The 21097-nt window shown below is 40.7% G+C and overlaps 1 long non-coding RNA gene across 4 annotated transcripts in view; it reads right to left on the bottom strand.

Moving 5' to 3' along the window:
- Nucleotides 1-21097, bottom strand: part of LOC140695677 (uncharacterized) — a 108717-nt gene that overhangs the window by 50861 nt on the left and 36759 nt on the right. For 2 of the 4 annotated variants that reach the window (XR_012071437.1, XR_012071436.1), the window contains exon 2: nt 9839-9920. This is a non-coding gene — a long non-coding RNA (uncharacterized lncRNA). Of the gene's footprint in view, nt 1-9501; nt 9608-9838; nt 9921-10157; nt 10301-21097 lie in introns of those variants that run through there. The other 2 variants (XR_012071438.1, XR_012071439.1) reach the window with 2 other exon arrangements.

Here is a 21097-nt window from a genome sequence, read left to right as displayed (position 1 = left end):
TCCCAGACACTCTACAGGACCATCTGACTACAGAGTTGAGTAAATGCTCACGAGCTTTGCCCTTGGTGGGCTTGAAGTCTTGCTGTGAACTTGCTCGAGAGAAAGCAGACAGAATGCAGAGGGGAATGAAGGGCCATCAGGGCAGCAAAAACTGAAAAGATAAAGCTAATCAATCAGAGCTTTATCTACTTGACCTTGTTGCCTAGAACTGCAACTGCCGACTGACTCAGCAGGTGAGAAAACAATATACAGTGCAAAAAAGATTCTGATAATTATGAGGCTTTTTTTTTTTCAGTAAATCAGTACCTAGCTTTGTTATCCAGACTAGTGGATAGAGGTGAATTCTTCCAGAAGCTGTGCAGCCTCTGACCAGTGCACACGGAACAATGACCATGGAGACCATGGGGGCAGATGTTTTGGCCTCCTGGTGGCTCCTACCTGTACAAACACATCAAAAATTGAGGGTATATATTCCTCAATATGGCTGAAATTGTCTTCTGAACAATAAGAAAGACTTTCTAAATAAATTAATATTTTTTATTGGAGGGCAAACAGTAGAGCCATTATAAGAATGAATTGTTTTAGAGTAGTATCATTTGCATGCAAACAATAATTAGGATAACTGAGCAGACTTGGATGGACATGTATTTGGCCCCACTCTCCTATCCATTAGTTTTCCATTTCTTTATACTTGAAAAAAGACACAAGTGGATGTCTTTCAAAACAGTTTGTAATTCAAATTTTCCCTACTTCAAACTGACTTTTATTCCCAAATCATCCAAATTAGAAAGGCTTAACTACAGTTTCTCAAAGCCTTTGGGGGCTGATATTTAAGGACTCCCATATCTTTTTCTCTTGAATTATCTGGATTCAGCCCCAAATCCACCACATAATGGCAGTTCCACCCTCCCATTTCACTTGGGGGGCACCAACATATCGAGAAATGTGGGACCACTTCTCCTACCCAAAGCCATTTCCTCCTTTCACCCAGAAGATAATCAAGTTACGGCCTCAAATTAGAATTAATCGCCTAACATGTTTTATAATTTATGAGAATCTTGCATCTGATGTGAGATGATCAAGCTATATGATCTATGTCTGCGATTGCCATTTATTGACTCAGAGTTTGGGTACTTAGCTTCTAAAAATGGATTTAATATGGCCAGATTAGTTGGCCCTTTTTACGAAGGCCACCCTGACTCACTACCCAGTAGTTACAGCGTCGTTCCTAATCCCTTAAATATCCCCTCAATATTAAGGCTGATTCGAAGCTGCATGTGCGCTTCATCAGAATAATAATAGCAACAATTCCTCATATTTGTACAATGCTTAATATTTTTCAAAGCACTGTTGTTAAATGTCATACCCTCCCAAACCGGGTTCAGTGATAAGAAACTGAGAAGAATCTCATTTTCCTCATTAAAATAAAGTAAAAAATGTTAATACCAGAGGAAATGGAGCTGCCAGTCCCTCGGTTCCACATTCATTAGCAGAGTCCTGCTAAAAATTGCTGAGCTTCACGTCGTGCCCAGCAGCCGTGGACAGTCAGATCATTCTTGCTACCTCTCCTCGCTTTCTCCAGAGCCCACTGCTCTTCCCTTCAGCTCCTCCTTTGACACATGAAGTGGTCTGTCTGGGGTGGGTGATGAGAAGGAGCCAGCCAGCTGCCTCCCCACAAGCGGCCCCCTGCCAGCTATGATCAGTGTCACTAGGCACAGCCCTCTCAACTGCCCTCTGAATCTGAAATCCTCCTTCGGATTGCAATCGGTCCGGAGGTGTTGGGCCCTCGAAGCTGGCAGACAGTCATGATTCTTCGCCGGCTGAGTGGCTCTGGGGCTTTCCACAGTCCCTAAGAGCTAACAAGCCGCACTCCCTGCAATCACAGCTTTGCGGAGGTCCCCACCACCATCAAAAGAAGTCAGAGCAGGCCTGACTGGCAGGAGCAGAGCCCACGGGGCTGCTGGAAAGCCTGGCAGAGGGAGCAGGAAGCAGCTCCGCTCCTCGAAGTCTCCAGCAGCACTTTTCTGATTTCCACGTTTGTTCCACTCTGAATGTGACACTGTGTGTGTGACCTCAGCCCGGCTTCAGAAACTGAAAGTGGAGCATGCGTCTGTGTGCTTTTGTGTCTTTCACCTTACTATGCCTAATGCAAATTTCTTTAAGCTATGACACTTCTTTAAATATCTAAGCATTGCTTCCATTCTATTCGATGCCTTTATAGAATACTGTTAATAGTATTAACCCTGTGGTGTCTTGCTCTCTTCCCTCAACAGCACCATTGCTGCAGCTATAAAGTTCCTGGGCACCTGGACAATAGCAATTGTCCAGCCTTTTCATAGTGCTGGCAGGAGATGTGGTGGTGGTGATCAGTGCCAGTAGCAAAATACTTACAGCTCTCTGCCTTTCAGGCACCTGTGGGATAACACATCCCTGCTCTTCTCTGAAGTCAGGCATAGCCTGGGGCTTGCTCTGTCTGATAAAGTGAGGACAGGAGTGACACTTTCAGGAGACTCTCACAGCCAGAGGGTGACTGGCCACATTCCTGCCCCAGGGCTGCAATGATGGTGGGGACACATTTTGAGACAGAGCCTCCATCAGCCTGAGCCTGGGTGACTATGATGAGCATTGGCTCTCTGCCAGCTGACACTGGACATGTAGCATGAATAGGAAATAAAGACATATTGTGTTGTTTGTTAGTACAGCATAAACTGACCTAATCTGACCAGTACACGAGTAGAGGGAGGGACTGGCAGGATCTGAAAACCATTCCATGGAAGCTCAACGGGTTCAGCAATGCAGGAAGCTGCTTGACCTCTGTCGAAGAGTCAGTTTGACCCTCAGCAGCCCTGGTCTGACCAGACATAGCAGTGGACGGTCACTGCTGCCACTACTGCCACATGCTAAAATGAAGTGTAAAATGCATGGCTTGTTGTCAAGATAATTCCACTTTCTGAAAGTCTCTCATTTTGGAGAGGGCACACATTACACATTTCCTTCACTACATTTTCAGAAACAAAGGAAGAGAAAAAAAGGATCCTGCCAAACAGCATTTATATTTAGCATGCACCATATGCACATGTGCGGTACAGAGCACAAAGACATGTGGCAGTCCCACCAGATTGAAATCAGCAGGATAGCGAGCCGGAGATATAATATGTAAGTGCGAGACTCTCAGTAGTATAAATGTAGGCATTTCTGAGAACAGAATGACTTTTTGTGTCTTGACTTCACAAGATTCTTCAGTAGCCACTTCAGAATATTCTAGGGGAGCGTAATCTTTAGATGCAAGGCCATGAACAAAAGGAGGGTTTGGTGGGCAAATGGCCTTTGAAGTGGAGTGTAGTTACTTAGGGCCCCGCAGGTTCTTGCTAATCCACTTCACTACATCCTCCACCATGGAGCTCGGTTCTGAATAGGAAGTTTACTCCCCAGAGTCCCAGAAGGAGAAAATATTTGGAGGGGAAGATGGTGTCTACCAGCATCAAAGCCACATTTAAAACAACAGAGCACTTCGTGATTATGAAGGGAGCAAGAGAATAAAGTGCTCAGGCCCTGAAGACCGAAGTGAATCTAGGAAGCTGCAAATAAGGTAGAAAAGCCAATACGTGCATACACACCTGGGAGTAGGGCAGGCTAATAGCCACCCTGCCGGCCTCACCCGGCAGGTGAGTGTTAGAAGGAAAGGCCATGGCCCCTCCCAGGTTTTCCCTTAACACATACCAGGCTGTCCGTGGCCCTTTACTCACACCACCCAGTGAGGGGGAGGAATGAATGTTAATTCACCCAGAGTCCCTTTATTTCATGGTGCCATTTCTGCCACCTGGACACCACTGGAGCTGGAAATCTCCATGTTTGTGGAAATGGATCTCATCTGCTTTATCTCAATCTTTTCCTACAAAAAGATTTCCATGGGAAAAAAAAAGTGAATGAAAGCATGAAGATAATGAGGATTACAAGATAAGAGAATGTACAAAGTAAAGGTTGAAAGGAAAAAGAGGAAGTGGGCATTAAATGCAATGGGTAAAATCTGCCGCCTTCATATTCTTGCCAAATACTCAAATTGAGGCAGAAGAGTATTTTTGAAATAAAAAAGCAACATAAAAGTAAAACTGCAGAATATGAACATACCCTCATGGAAGCAAAAAACAGCCATGCAAATACACACTGAGGGAAATAAAGAGAAGAGGAGGGACGCTGGGTAAATAGCATTCATTCCTCTGTCCCTTTCACACTGCTTCTGCCAGCCCTTCTGAGACAGTGAAGGGCTGTCAATTTCCAAAGAAACCTCATTAGTCAGTAACAGAGCCATTCTATATTCTTTTAATTTTTTACATTTATCCTTGTATTTCCTAGTTGGGCTGTTCTCCTAATCAGATCACGAACAGTTGGAGAACTTGAATTTAGTTGGCCAGAATCCTCAAACCTTCAGCAATTGTTGTTGCTATTGTTGTTGCATTTGAGCCCAAGTCACACAGCCGTTGAGCCTTCATCAACAAGACCCCCACACAAACCACGAAGGCTTTACTCTACTTCCAAGTTCACTTCCTGTGATCAATCTGTGGTCTTTACACAATGTTTTCTAATGCCAATTCTGAGTTACGTTCCGGCTGTTAGACCTATAATAAAACATTAGAAACAAACCAAGACAGATGCGTATCCCCAGTCTTTTTATACTCTCAGCCAAAACTACGGCTGAAGTGGAATTTGTATTTTGTAGCTGAAAAGTCTGTCTATTCCTGAGAGGAACATTTGGGTAACAAACGCTCCAACAGAAAAGAACTGTGGACTAGATCTGTGGATTATTCATTTAATGGGTTAAAAACAAACCCTCAATTAGTTCAATTCAAAATATTTCCATGTGCATATGAAATTTTTGTTGGGTTTATTCCTATACATGAAATTTCTGTGTCATTTCGTTTGCATATATTCAGTTTTATTAAATACTGCCCAATAGGTTTCCAAGTGTGTGTAGCAGTTTACACCTTCACTATAAGCATGTAAGTTTCAGTCGTTCTGTAGCTTCAACAATACTTCAACTGTCAGTGATTCTTCTGTCTGCTTATTGGTTGCTTTGTTTTGCTTTGTTTTGTTTTAGTACCTCTGATAAATGCATAGTAGTTTTATGCTTTTCATTTGGTTTTATGTTTTCATTTCATTTGTAATGATATTCAGCAGCTTTTCCTATCTCATTAGCCATTAAGGTATCCCTTTTATGAAGTGCTTATTCAAATATTTTCTCCTTTTTCTGTTAGATTACCTGTCTATTCCTCACTTATTCGTAGGAGCTCTTTTTATATTCTGGGAACAGGTCTTGTTGTATGTATGTACTCATTAGCTTCTCGTATTCTTTGGCTTGCTTTTTTGTCTTTTTAAGATGCCTTTCGATGAAAAGAAGTTAAAAACTTTTTATGAACATTTTAATGAAATCCAGTTTACCCACTTTTTTCTTTCATGATTAATGCATTTGTCCTAAGAAATCTTTGCCTACACCTAATGCCTGTTCTCCCATGTTTTCTTATAAAAGCTTGTTTTGGCTTGCACTCTCAAATTTGTGATCCCCTCAAATTTTTGTGCATAGGAGGTAGAGGTCGATTTTCACATATTCCTCTCTATGAACATCTAGTTTCTCAACATCTTTTGCTGCCAAGACATTCTTTTCTCCCACTGAATTGCAGTGGCACCTTTGTCTTAAATCAAGTGACTGTGTATGTGTGGATCTAGTTCTGAGCTCTATACTCTCTTCTGTTTGTCTCTGTATCCATCCTCATGCTGTCTTAATTACTGTTTTTATAATATGTCTTGAAATCTGATAGTGTATGTCCTCCAACTTCGTGCTCTAGTAGTTTTCTGGTAGTGTCCTTAGGATTCTCTGTGTATAGTATCATGTCATCTGCAAACAGTGACAGTTTTACTTCTTCTTTTCCAGTTCAGATTTCTATTCCTTTTTCTTCTGAATGCTGTTGCTAGGACTTCCAAAACTATGTTGAATAAAAGTGGCAAAAGTGGGCATCCTCATCTTGTTTCTGATCTTAGAGGAAATGCTTTCAGCTTTTCAATATTGAGTATGATGTTAGCTGTGGGTTTGTCATATATGGCCTTTCTTATGTTGAGGTGTGTTCTTTCTATGACCACTTTCAGAGAGATTTTTTTTTAATCATAAATGGATTTTGAATTTTATCAAAAACTTTCTCTGCATCTATTGAGATGTTCATATGGTTTTTATTCAATTTGTTAATGTACTGTATCACATTGATTTGCTGGTATTAAAATATCCTTGCATCCATGAGGCAAATCCCACTTGATCATGGTGTATGATCCTTTTAATGCACTGTTGGATTCAGTTTGCTATATGTAAATTATGTAATTTTTAATTAAAATTGTTAATTATTTCTTACCAGCATAAATATGGCTTTTATGTATTGACCTTAGTAAATCTTTTTATTAACTATAAGAGCTTATCTGGAATTTTATGTATATAAATTACATAGTCTGAAAATAATGACAGTTTTATTTTCTCTTCTCATCAGTTTACCTTTAAATCTTTTTTCTAGGCACTTGTATTGACTACAGTCTCTAGGAAGATGTCTAAAAGAAGTGATATTATACAACCTTATCTCATTCCTGATCTTGTAGAAGCTTTTGATATTTCACCATTAAATGTCTACTATAAGTTTTCTAACAGATAACTTACTCTTAGATTAAAAAGTAAGTAAGCAGAATGAAACACACACAGAGGGATTCATAGCAGCAATATTAATAAGAGCCAAAACCTAAAAACAAAGTAAACATCCATCAACTGTAAAAGATAAGTGTGGTAGAGCCACGCAATAGAATACTATACAGCAATATAAAAGAATAACCTACTACTACTACTATATACTGAACAACATAGTGATTCTCACAGATAAAGTATTCAGTGAAAGAATAGAATTTGTAACTCTTCATATTAGGTATATTTTTTTCTCCTGGATTTCAGTCATCTGAACTTTCTTGCCATATATTGATTAGATCAGGCTTCAGTGTGACCATTCATGTTGGAAAATACTCTTTAATTGCCTTAACCCTTGATCTCAGTCATGTACCATCATCATTGTATGTATCATCAGCTAAATTAATAGTTCTTGTGGTAGACACACCTTAAGGTGATGCCCCCTTAAGTCATTACCTTATACAGTCCCCTGTAGGCATAACCTGTGACTTCTATTCAATAGAATATGGCAAACACGATGGGATAGCCAGTTCTTCTAAGAGGGTCTCCTGCACACCTCAAAGAAGTAAGCCACCATGTTGTGAGAGGGCCACATGGTAAGAAACTTACGTGGCCTCTGAGAGCTCAGAGTGGCCCCAGATGACAATCAGCAAGAAAATCAGACTTTAGTCCTACTATCACAAGAAACTAAAAACTGTCAACAACCATATAGGCTTCTAAGAACTATTTAGGACAGTGATCTCTAGAATAGAACCCAGCCCCAGCCAGTACCATGATTACAACTTTGTGAGACCCTGAGCAATGTACCCAACAAAGCTGTACCTGAACTCTTAACCCACAGAAAGTGTAAGATAATTGTATGTTGTTTTAAAGCACTACATTTATGGTAATCTGTCAGAGCAGTAAGTAACTAAAAGAGTTCTACTGTCCGTCACTATACCTATCTTTTACTCTGGAGGGGAGGATAGCTATGAACACAGAACCAAAGTAACCAATTTTTAAACCTGCTTTGATGTGGACTAGTGGCCCCCTAAATCTGGTGCAGGCCTGCCATCTTGCAACTCCCCATAGTTCTACAGATCTCTTTGTCTTCTTATTCCCCTTTGCCTTTTCTCATGGTTTACTTCTCTCTTTTGGTGGTACACCTTCATCAAGTTTTCTTAGAAACTATGTGTAGGAACATTTTCGAGACCTTGCATATCTAAGATGTATTTGTTTCACACTTCTATTCGATTGGTCGTCGGGCTGGATATGGAATTCTAAATTGGGAATAATTTTGCAGGCATTGCTCCAACAGGCTTGCTTTTGAGATTTTGGAAGAAATTCTGTTTCCTATCACTTAGTATATCACCTGTTTCTTTTTCTTCTCTCTGGAGCTACTTAAGGTTCTCTCTTTGTCCTCAGTGTTCTAAATTTTCCAGTAATAAGTCTTGGTGAAGATCTATGTTCATCTATTGTGACAGGCTTTCAGTGACCCTGTTCAATCTGGAAACTCCTTCAGTCCAGAAAATTATCTTGATTCATAGCCTCCCCTTCATTTTCTCTTCTATTTTAAGACTTCCTATGTGGATTTTAGACTAGTCTCCTAAGTGTGTAAATATTACTTTAAATTTTAAAGAACCTTCCTAGCACATCCTATAATAGGCAGCATAAACCAAAAAGTCTATACTAGGATTTTAACTCAGATTCTTATCTTTTACAGGTAGTTTAAAAAGATGCCACCTTCAGATTTTTACTGCATTTTTACTCCAGCTGGTCTTATTTCTTCTGATGATTTCCTAGTTGTAGTGGCTTCTAAGCCTCTTTCTTTCCTCACAAACCACTGAATTACAAGTAAAGCATAACTGAAATTGCTTTTTGTGCCACTGCTTTATTTTCCATAATGTGTTTCCTATCTAAGTGGTAGTTGCACTTTTTCTTCCTCTTATCATATTTTTTAGAGGATTTGGGGACAGGCTGCTAAATTAGATAGGAATCTGAGCTGCAAGATGTAGAAACCCAGCTTAAAAGAGTCTGAGCCAAAAAAAAGGGGAGGGAGGGAGTGGGAGATTTACTGGACAGATACCATCAAGTCACAGGACATACAGATTCTGCAGACTTCAGAAACAACTGGACTAGGTGGGGCAGCAATGTTGAACACCATCTAAGTCAAGTCTCTACTTCTTGTTTCTGCTTTTCTCTGCTGCCCTTTATTCTTTTTCTGAAAGTTTCATCCACATAACAAAAAACATTGTCACTAATAGCTCCAGAGTTTTACATCTTAACAGCTTTAGTTGCTGGTGAGAGACTGACTCAGCTCATTGAGTCCCAAATCTCAAAATCCTAGGTAATGGCTTTGACTAGCCAAGTCCTACTTTAGGTACCCATTCTTAACCAGTCAATTATAGACAGAGAATCAGAGTCCCAGCACAGTTATGCTAACTGTGTGGAAGGCAGGGGAGGCAAACAGCCCCCAGATTAGGGGTGCTGATATTCAACAAGCAATCCCATCCATGACCCTGGTAGTAAACCTTCTTTTCCCAAGGTGGGATATGGATGTTGGATGCTTATCAAAACAAAGCCTTACTCTTCTCTGAGACAGTGGGGCCAGATCCTTCAAGCTTACGTGGCATTTTGGCATCCAGACCCTACCAGGCACAAGGCATAGTTAGCACAGGCATCTGAGACCAGGAACTGGGTTGACACAACTATCTATTTTCCAAGTTCATAGTGAACACTGAGCAAAATCTCAGCAAACACTTCCAGGTAATAAGTATTCTTAGTAAAGAGCAGATACAAACATACAGACTTACCTTAATGGACTTGATGAATAATTGATGAGTAATCAACCTATCCCCAATTCACCAGATAATTTCCAACCTTCTGTTTCACTGGCTATGTGGATCTGACTCAAAAGACCTGGTTAAAAAAATAATACCTATTCCTAAATGGATGGTGAGTCACCTGAATACATTATAATCTTGTGTAGGGCAAAAAGACTTTCAAAAACTTTAACTCTGACATTAATAAAAGTGAGAGGAATACGATTTTGTGTCACACTTCTTTTACTTGTTTTGATTGGAATGCTGGGTTCTTAGGTCTTTCTAAATTCTTTTCAGCTTCTTCCAAATCTTTTTGTATTTCACTTACCTTTTGCTCTGTCTTTTCTTTTTCTTTCAGCTATTGGTTTCTCTTTTTACTTCTCTCTTCAACTTTTGGTTGAGATGTTTATCTACAGAGAAAAACAATTTCCTCTGAAGAAAGCAAAAATCTAACTTGCAGTTGTGAAAAGTATTTTACACTATTTTTGTATAATTACTTTCACTTTCTATAGTGGAGCAGCTGAGAAAAATTGCTCTAATTGTGTAATTTTCTGCAACTACTCTGGGACAAAAGTTGTGGTAATTGGATTTTTTTAAACTAACAAGTAGTCACAATTGGATAGTTCTTAAACGATTTGTGCTTATACCTCAGAAATTTTCAGTGGATGTACAATGTATTTTAAATGTTTTGCATCAGCTTATAGTCTCAAATTTGATTTATTTAACTTCGAATTTTAAAATAGATTGACAACTCTGATTATACATCGTTTTCACTGAAGGGAGCTTTGCTAAGTTTTGTAGCATGTTCATCCCCACCCCACAGTCTGCTGTTGCCATGGGAGCAGAAATCCTGGCATGTGTAGCTCCACCCCCAAGTAGCTTTGTCTCCCAGAGTGCTTTGCTGTTACTATGGAAATGCCTGCCTATTAATCTTGCTGTCCTTTTACTACCAAAGCACCCGTTAACTGTCTCAAGCAATCAAGTGATACTACCTACAGCAGGGAAAGGAAGGAGACAACTGCTTCCCATTCTACAACTGCAACACTGATTTTAATCAAGATTTAATCAAGGAGCAGAAGGAACTAAAGCTATTCTAACAGCTCCCTTTTAAAAATATACAAAGCCGGATCTTTCTTGATGCACAGGCTCATGCCCTTGTTCATGCCCTTGCTTGAGACCTCTGAAAAGCAATACTGTGTATTTTTAAAGCTACTTTTGTATTTAATATACATTGTAAAATAGCACAGTGGAATCAGGAGGAAAATCGTCACTCATTTTTACAGGTAAAAAGAAGAATACTTTCCTATAAATTTTCTTGGAGAATGTTTTTGGGAATAGTCGATGAAAACCACCACCAAAAAAAAAAAAATGTGCCCGCTGATTTGGACAAAACCTTATCATCCTATAGAACTTAGGTAATAAACATGAGTCAAAAGAAAATTAGCTCATGATAATGAGTTAAAGATTGTTTTGTGAGCTTTGCCTCTTCTATTACTTTCAGATTGGGCATCTATAAAACTTTGGGTTTGTATGGTTATTTGTTCAAAGTGAAAATAGGACTTACTGGTAATTCTGGAAGTATTTTCCAGGTCATCAGAAAAGAAAAGTATTTGAGAACAAATCTTGACCTGGCCAGCCTGGATCTGAGATGGTAAGTGTAGAAAGATTAGACTGGCCCTGAAAAATGATATGTGCCCCACAGCTGTTTTAAAAACTAGGTAAAATTAAGGTGTATGAATGTATTGGGGGATGTAGTTGATGCCTGCAGTACAAAGATGCTTCTTTTGTGCTGAAAATAATCAACTGGTATTGAAGTTGGGTAAAGGAGGAGAGGGAAGAACCATGAAGGGGAAATCCGCCAAGACCAGGTATGTCCCCTCTTTTCTAAAGACCTGCAGGAGCAGGAGTGGTTGTGACTCTAGGCAGTCTAAATAAGGCTGCCTGTTACTTTGGCACTTTGTTTTGATGCAAGAAAAAAAATTAACGCATGAATATAGCACAAAATTTGAGAAGTTTTGTTAAAGTGTCTGATAAGAAAGAATGTATGTTCATAGCCTACCACTAATACAGTGGTGAGGAAAGTCTTGCCCTAAATAGCAGAACTTGGCATTAGATTAGAATGAGAGGGGAAAAAAATCAGATTGGTAGGATTTTGTCAAAACCGTCAGAAAATGAAGTGACAACTTGAGCATTTGAGTATCATCCAAAGCTTCCAATGACCTGATTGATTGGTTAAATCTATTATCTCCTCAGTAATTTTTTTCCATCTTTCTCTATATTAGTTTCCTAGGGCTATCATAAAGTACCACAAACATGTGGTTCAAAACAACTAATTTATTGTCTCACAGTTCTGGAGGCTAGAAATCCAAAATCAGGTATCAGCAGGGTCATGTTACCTCTGAAACATGTAAGAGAAAATCATCCTGTGCTTCCTCCAGCTTCTGATATTTGCCCATAATCCTTGGTGTTCTTGGCTCGGAGATGGATCATTCCAATCTCTGCCTCCATCATTATCACATGGTCGTCTTCATAGCATCTTCCCTCTGTGCATCCCTATGTCCAAATTTCCCTCCACTTACAAGGACAGTCACATTGGATTAGGGGCCCACCCTACTCCAGTTTGGCCTCATCTTAACTAGTTACATCTGCAGTGATGTAATGTAACCCTATTCTCAAATAAGATCACATTCTGAGGTACAAGTTGTTAGGACTTCAACATATCTTTCTGAGGACACAATTCAACCCAGAATACCTTCTCTGTGAAATACTGTTAGGAAAAGTACACAGGAAAATTAGTGAATAGTTATAAAAGTCAGTTATTGGAAATCATCACTTTAGGCCAGTTTGTTGGGGTACAAGTTAATGGAGTCATGTTTATTAAAGCTCAATTTATTTTCATACCCAGGAGGATAGACATGAGAAAGATGCTGGTGGCGATAATGATAGGAGCTTAACACTTACTGAACTGCTTATGATGAGCTAGGTTGTATTTGAAATACTTTACATATATTTATTTAGTCCTTATGACCACCTGAGGAGAAAGGTTCCTGTTATCATTGGCATTTTATAGGTGAGGAAACTGGGGCACTGAGAGGTTACTTTAGTTGGTTTGAAGCAAAGCAGCCAGCAGAAATGCCCCTGCAACATCTGTGTTAAGTCTAGCCTCACTTTCTACTCTAAAGGCCTCACTGTGGTTACACTGAAGCATGGAGCTTCCTGATTTACAGAAGAATTTTCACCCACCCTGCTCCCCATAAATGAATGCAGGAAGGAACTATCTAGCTGGTCTTGTATATCTTTATATCAGCCCCCATTTCTCCTCCCATGTGAAAGGAATGTGCAGGTGCCTGCCTACATGGGTCTCTCGGAGAGGCAATACAGTGGGCATAGAATGTATCCTCTTAATACTAATTTTTTCAATAATTTTAGATGAATATGAATTCATTGCTGAATACCAAAAAAAAAAAAGAATTCTGAGTCACCAGTCTAAGCACAATATGCCCCCAAAAGTGTGTATTATGATTATTATTTACCCAGCTCTGGGAGAGAGAGGGTGATTTTATAGCAATTAAGACATCAATAGAAACAGATCTCTTGGGATTTCTTGGATGCATTAGAGGAGCATACTGATTTGACTTGTTTGTCCATCCATGCATTTAATTAGTTCCACCAGACAACAACAAAACAAATTCTTTGTTGTATGCTTCTCAAATCTTCAAAGTCCTAGAGTGACTTTATGTAAAAGCAGCATTCTCAAAAATAAAAAATTCCATGAATGCCCTGTCTCATCATTAGATCTTGAATGTTGGGGACAGAAACCCTTACATTGTATAATGTAACAATTTTCATATAATTTAGAAGCTTAAATGTGGGCATTCAATAGTTATGAAACAATTACCAAGTTAATCAATTAAGCAGAAAGCTTAAATTAGAAGCAATCTCACACTTTAGGTAGAATGACAGCTGTTAGTGCCACTCTCAAGGTCTTGAGACATTGTGCTCTGGAAGGAGCAAAAATGAAACCTGCTCTATTTGTGTCTGCCTTCCCTGCCCAGTATCTGAGGACTTTTAGAACTTCTGATTGACCTCTGTGGGAGCCTTTGATGAAGGGACATATTTTGCAGCAGAGGATGTGTGTCAATGGAAGGGTACCTGACCACAGGGTCCACTTGTCCTACCATAAGCATATTCTTCCAGAAGCAGTAGATCAGATAGAATGTTGGAATGGCCTGTTAAAGATTCAGATAAGGCAGCAGTTTAGAGATGAAACCCTCCAGGTTAGGGAGCTCCCTCAGGTGCAGCAAGCCATCAGCTGGTGTATGATGCTGCACCCCAACAGCTAAAATATACGGGTCTGGGGATGAAGGGATAGAATTTAAACTGGCCAGTTTCATCTTCACTCCCAGAAACTCTGTATTTGTGCTTCCAAGTCCTACAACTTAGGTTCTGATGGATTAGAGGTCCTGGTTCCTAGTAGGGCTACCATTTCACCAGGGACCATGGAAAGGGTTCCACTGAGCCTGCAGCCACAACTGCCAGCTGGTCACTCTGGGCTCTTCATGCCTGTGGACCAGCAATCAAAGAAAGGAGTTACTAAACTGATGGGAAAATCTTTCTTGATGATCATGAGGTACTGGGGTTACTGTTACATAATGTGGGCAGGAAGGAATATGTCTGGAGCTCAGGAGATTCAGTGAAGTGTCTCTTGGTGCCTTATTCCTGATGGTGATGGTGAAGGGGAAATTATAGTAATCACAGCCTAACAAAGGCATGGTAACTAGCGGGTCAGAGTCTCAGAGACAAAGGTCTGGGCTACTCCATCAGGCAAGCAACCTAAAGTACCAAAAGTGATGGCCAGGGCAGAGGCACTCTAGAATGGATGGTAGACAAGGGAGATGATAAATATTGATTACAGCCTGAGAACCAGCTACAGCTCCCGGTATTGTACTTGTTCCTCTAACTTTCTTAAATTGTCTTAATGAGATTGTGGCTGATCAAGACCTTGAAGAGGTCATGCCACAGAGTAGCAGAATGGGCTTATTGTGAGGCCAAGCAGGTAAGAGAGGGGAACACAGCAGTTAGTTTGTTTGAGATTTTTTTTCAAGTGATCCCTTGAGGAGCCAGTGATCCACAAAACTTAATACTTTTGGGTATGCAGGTTTTTGCTTTTAGTTTAGATGATTTTGTTTTATTGATTTAAAAGTGCATCTCTAATGATTGAGCTATCTCTTTATTACACCACTGATAAAGACTTTTATTCCTATCATCAGAATTCCCGCCCCCCTCCCTCCACAAAAAGGAAGAAAGGGAAAAATTTTGAAGGCAGCAAAAATTCACCACCAAAATTGTTGTATCACTGTGGGTATTCATTATACCTGAATAACTGCCTCAGTGTATCTAGAAACCGCACTGCTTGAAGAGTACTGGTGTCCACATTTTGAAAACAAACTCCCTGGCCTCACAGATTATCATTTAGAACCTAGTATTTTCTTAGAATGTATTACTAGATTCATACTCATTACAGGGATTATTCTAAAGTGATGGGGTCACTTTGCTGAAAAGCCAACCTTACTCTAGTGAATTCTAACATTTGAAGAGATCAGCGTGACCTTAAAGGATTGCAATGATGTCTGTCTTTCATTTAAGACTTCTGTGTCTTAGAATAATTTAGCTTGTAAATATGAGCTTGTTTGATAAGACTGAAAAGATATGTGCATTTGTTAAAGTGCAGAGCCAAAGACATACTTCTCAGAAAGGGAAAAAAGAAAAAATGTGAAACACGGAAAAAAGAACATCCTTCTGTCTGTCTGTGTCTGATTCTCTCTCTCTCTCTCCATCAACTTTAAATAACTCCATAGCAACTATATATGCAAGCATGTTGCTAGTCTTCATATTTCTCTGACTTGGAGCTTAGTGGTCTTGGTACTTGTGAGTTGTTTTCAGAACATTATTTCTTCATTTGGCTTTTCTGGCATCAAATTGGATGACATGTATCCATAAATACATTAATCTGTGTCTTTTTTTTCAGTTTTGCTTTCTTCCTGAATATTAACTCCCTAATTTTTCCCAACTCCTTGCTCATAATAAATTTCAAAGCAATGCGATATATTACCTCTTCCACACAACTTAGAATTCACTGTTTTACATTTGTCATTTGAAGATAATCAAGATTCTTTCACTGCAAAATGACTAAACAGTGTGTCCTGAAAGAAGTAAATGATGGATTTCTTCTCAAAACACAAAGAGAAAGGTGTTGAAAACAGTGCATCCAAGACAGTGTCAGAAAAGTAACATTAATTAAATCCCCACACACAAATAATATTTGGTTAATCCTAACTTGCTCAAATTGAGAAATATTCTTAAAACCACTATTGACCCATTACTTGGTCCAATTTCACTTTACCAAGACAATAGTAATAATGACAATAGTCATAGCTGGAGTTTATTGAGTGTTCACTGCACATGAAGCACAGGCCCAAGTGCCTTGCACGCATACCTACAGTCCACCACTTCTCCCCATCTCCACACCTTCACCTTGGTCCAAACCACCATCATCTATAGCTTGCACTTCTGCAGCAGCCTTCTAATGAGTATCCGTTAGCTCTTTACAATTAAATCTCCACACAGCAGCTGGGGTTATCCTTTACACAGTACTTTAGAGCGTATCACTCTTGCTTAAATTACTTCCAAAAGTCTCCCACTCTACTTAGGAGCTCCATTCCAAGCTCTTTATCGTGACTTGCAAAGCCATACCTATTGACCTCTGGGATCGCATCAGCCCCACAGGGATTCGTCCGACACATCAAGCCCACGCTGCCTCAGGGCTGTGGCAGTAGCTACTTCTTCTGCCTTCGCATCCTCAATATTGTCCCCTCAGAGAGGCATTCCACAATGGCCCAGTCTAAACTAGCCATCTACTCACTACCTATTGCATTATTCTACTTGAATTCTTTACATAGTGTCCATTGCTATCTGATATTACCCTGTTTTTCTATTTGTCCATCATCTGAGTCCTCCCCTGGAATACTTGCTCCTTCTCTGTACTATTCACCCCTAGAATAGTAACTGATACATACTGAGTGCTGAGTGAACAAATGAATGAATAAACAACCTTGTGAGCTAAGAACATTATCCTTAAGAGGAGAGGAACATTATATTTAGATATGAAGAAACCAAGCCTTAGAAAGGCTAAGTAATTTACTGACGCCCCAAGTTTTATTGATATGATATGATAAAACCAGAATCCTAGCTCTCAATTTTGAGTAGGGAATTCGACAGAAAGGGGTAGGGTGAGGCAGGACAGGTGAGCAAGCAATTTGACCTCTACTGTTAAATTGAGAAGGAAGTTGACTTACATCCACCAGACCTCTCACCACCAAGCACAGAGATAGCACTGCTCCATGAAGGAAAATAGAACGCTTTAACCGTGGCACATTGAGTGCTTTTTACCTGGTGGCAATTTCAAAAGGGATTCGTCTCAGCCCATTTTAAGGACGTCTTTGGAGCAATCACTCTTATCTTTTTGGGGCATCTCAGACAACTTTGAGAATCTGATAAAAAGTAAGAACTCTTACTCTAGGGAAAAAAGGACATCTTTCATACAATTTCAGATGCTCTTAAACCTAAAGCATAGTTCTGATAGAGAAGGAAGAGTTTTGTTTTCTCTCTGCAATATTAAAAGGAGTTTTTGGCCTCTGGGCAAGGCCAGCAGATGTCCTCCCCTCCCTGGAAGAGACTGAGCAATGATATGGTCCTAAAGGCTAAGCCTTCCCTAATTTTAAAGAAGAGGAAGCCAGCTCTTGGTTTCTACTAATCTGGGCTCAGGTTTAAAGGACTACCCAGGCCCTTACTTACGAATCCTTCATTCTTTCACTCAACAAATATTTGTGACTTCCGGGCAAGATGGCGGAGTAGAAGGACGCTTGTAAGTCACCCTCTCCCACAAATACACCAAGACCCACATCTACAGACCCACTCAGCCAACCAGAGCACCTGCGGAACTCCAACAGATCATCGCCCTCTTCAAGAGATAAAGACGCCAAAAATCTGGTAGGAGAAAAGGAAAAAAGAAAGAACAAAAGGCAAAGCAGCACGGGACGGGTCCCGCGGGGAGGGAGCTGCAAAAGAGGACTGGCGCTTGCTCGCTGGGTCTCCCCTCTCCAATTGAGAGGCCAGCGGGACGGAGGGGGAGCCTCCAAGGCTCGGATCTGTACAGAGCAGCCCTTGTCTGACAGAACTAAGTTAAACGGGCGCAGAGCGTCCCCCCGACACCCAGCCTGAGACGCGGGCCAGCAGCGGCGGGCAGGGCCAGGCTGCACAAGCCGGGCGGAGGACGGGGGCAGCTGCACGGAGGCAGCTCCGGGGGACTGCAAGGGGCTGGGCGCCGGGGCTGTGGGTGTACAGGACAGAACAACCTGGGCCCTCCATAAAACAGCAAGGTTGATGTGCTCTCGGGGGAGGGGTGCATACCCCCATTTCTGAAAACCCGCAGAAACTTTTCAGGGGAAGAGGGGCGGGGCCCAGGCAGAGCCACCATATTCTCCGGCGCTTAGCACCCAGGCGGGGGCAGAGGCGAAACCTGCGTCTGCACGGAAGGGCTTAGCAGCCTCAAGGGCCAGACTGAGACGGGCCTACAGCCCGGGGCAGATAGGATCCTTCCATTCTGCTCCCCCAAGAGAACTTGCTCCACAAAGACAAACAAGCAGCTGAGTCTTGGCTCGGAGCAGGGACGAGGCTGCCCCTAGGTCTTCCCCGAGCCCACCCGTGGAGCGCGACCAGGGCGGAGCGCCGAACGGGGCGGAGCGCGACCAGGGCGGAGCGCCGGCCAGGGCGGAGCGCCCGCGCAGAGCGCGCAGCCGCACAGAACAGCGGAGCTACCGGCGGCGCAGGCAGGGGGAGAGCGCCCCCCCCCCCCCCCCCCCCCGCCTGTCGGGCAGGAACACAACCCCTGACCGAGGTGCTGGGAGGGGGCACGACCCGCCCTCCTGCCTGGCCAGTCTGCAACATCTGACTGCGGCATCCGGAGGAGGGGCAGTGACCCGCCCGCCCACAGCAGAGGAGAGCTGCATCTGACCCCGTGTTAGGAGGAGGCGCGATCTGCTTGCCGACAGGTGCTGGGAGCAGCAGAGAAGAGGGCGCCAACGGAGGGCCTATGAAAACAAGCTGAGCTTCCAAAACAGGACGAAGACAGAAGGACATCACATTAAAAGCACACACACTCCAGGAGAACACCGACAAACCCCCTTTTTTTTTTTTGTCGTTTTTGTTTTTTTTTAATCTGTTTTTACCTGTTCTATTTTCAATTACTCTCTTAATTTTTACTTCTTAATTCATTTCTATTTCTCTTGGGTTGTGATGTCCTGTTATTGATTAGACAGACACAGGCTTCAAACACATATATTCATCTCCAGACCCCCTTTTTTTTTTAAAGGTTTTAAAAGGACGTCTCCACCCGATTAATACTCTGCTTCAACCCGCTCTTCTATTATTCATTATACATTGTTTTCAAACCCTCTTTCTCCCTTCTTTTAAAAATCTTTCTCTATTTTTTTTTCTTTTTTTTCTTTTTTCTTTTTTTTTCCTAAGTTCTATTCCTAAATAGGCATTAGATAGATAAAATCCTTAAGATCCAAAATAGACAACTGATACTCCATAAACCACAGTGCCAGAGAGGTATGAGCAAGATGAAGAAGCAGAGAAACCTTTCCTAATTAAAAGAACAAGAGGAATCCCCTGAAAGAAAGCTCAATGAAATAGACATCGATAGCCTACTAGATCAAGATTTCAAAAAAGGAGTGATCAAATTGCTGAAGGAATTAAAAGATATAATGCTTAGAGAAATAAAATATGTCAAAAATGAAATTGAAGCTATAAAGAAGAGCCAAGCAAAATGGGAAAACTCATTGACAGAGATGAGGAATGATCTAACAGCTGTGCAAAGCCGACTAGTTAATGCAGAGGAACCAATTAGTGATCTAGAAGACAGGGCAACAGAAAGCACCCATTCAGAAGAACTACAAGATAAGCAAATAAAAAATAATGATAATAGCATAAGGGACCTATGGGATAATATAAAGCGTCCCAATCTACGCATAATAGGGGTCCCAGAAGGGGAAGAAGGATCAAAGGGGATTGAAAAGGTTTTTGAAGAAATCATGACTGAAAACTTCCCAAACTTAAAGAAGAAATCAGATATACAAGTACAGGAAGCTCAGAGGGTCCCAAACAGGAAGAACCCAAATAGACCCACACCAAGACATATCATAATCAAGATGACCAGAGTCAAGGATAAAGAAATGATTCTAAAGGCAGCAAGAGAAAAGCAAAGAGTGAACTACAAGGGAACCCCCATAAGGCTCTCAGCTGATTTCTCTACACAAACACTACAGGCCAGAAGGGAGTGGCAAGAAATATTCAAAGCCCTGAATGAAAAAAAGATGCAGCCTAGGATACTTTATCCAGCAAGGCTATCCTTTAGGATAGAAGGAGAAATAAAGAGTTTCACAGACAATAAAAGGCTGCAGGAGTTTTGCAACACTAAACCCATGCTAAAAGAAATATTTAAAGGGCTATTCTAAATAGAAAAGCAGCAGGATGCTACAGAAATGAGAAACGTACAACTGGAAAGGTGATAACTCATGAATTACAAATAAAGAAAACACGAAATTATAAAAGAAGACATACAAATCACTGAGAGTGGGAGAGGGAGGCAGGGAAATATAGAATTTTTTTCTTTCTTTTTTTAAATTTTTTTAACAGTAGGATGGGTTTGAGATCATGTTATTATCAGTTTATTAAAAACGGGTATAGGTTAATAGATTTACAAAAAAGGGTAACCACAAGTCAACAATTTACAAGGGAGTCACAAAAATTAAATAAAATCCATGATAATACAAAGGAAAATTACCAAACCACAAAAGGAAGAAGAAAGGAACAAAGAGGATATACCAATTCAACTGCAAAGATAAGTTCAAAATGGCAATAAACACACATCTGTCATTAATTACTGTAAATGTTAATGGACTAAATGCTCCAGTCAAAAGACATAGAGTGGCAGAGTGGATAATAAAGCAAGAACCTTCAATATGCTGCATACAAGAGACCCACTTTAGGGAGAAGGACACATATAGATTGAGAGTGAAAGGATGGAAAAGGATATTCCATGCAAATGGAAAAGCCAAAAAAGCAGGTGTTGCAGTACTGATTTCAGACAAAATAGACTTTAAGACAAAGGCCATAAAGAAAGATAAAGAGGGACATTTTATAATGATTAAAGGAGTGATACAAGATGAAGACATTACACTCGTTAATATATATGCACCCAATATAGGAGCACCTAAGTACATACAAGGATTACTAACAGAGATAAAGGGCGATATTGATGGGAATACAATCATAGTTGGAGATTTTAACACTGCATTAACATCACTAGACAGATCTTCCAGACAGAAAATAAACAAGGCAACAGAGAAATTAAATACTATAATAGAAAAACTAGATTTGGTGGATATTTTCAGAGCATTACACCCCCAAAAAATAGAATATACATTCTTTTCAAGTGCACATGGAACATTTTCCAGGATTGATC

This window comes from Vicugna pacos, chromosome 3 (assembly GCF_048564905.1).
Source record: "Vicugna pacos chromosome 3, VicPac4, whole genome shotgun sequence".
Lineage (NCBI taxonomy): Eukaryota > Metazoa > Chordata > Mammalia > Artiodactyla > Camelidae > Vicugna > Vicugna pacos.
Note: the sequence above shows the minus strand (reverse complement) of the source record. Positions and strands in the feature narration are given on the sequence as shown.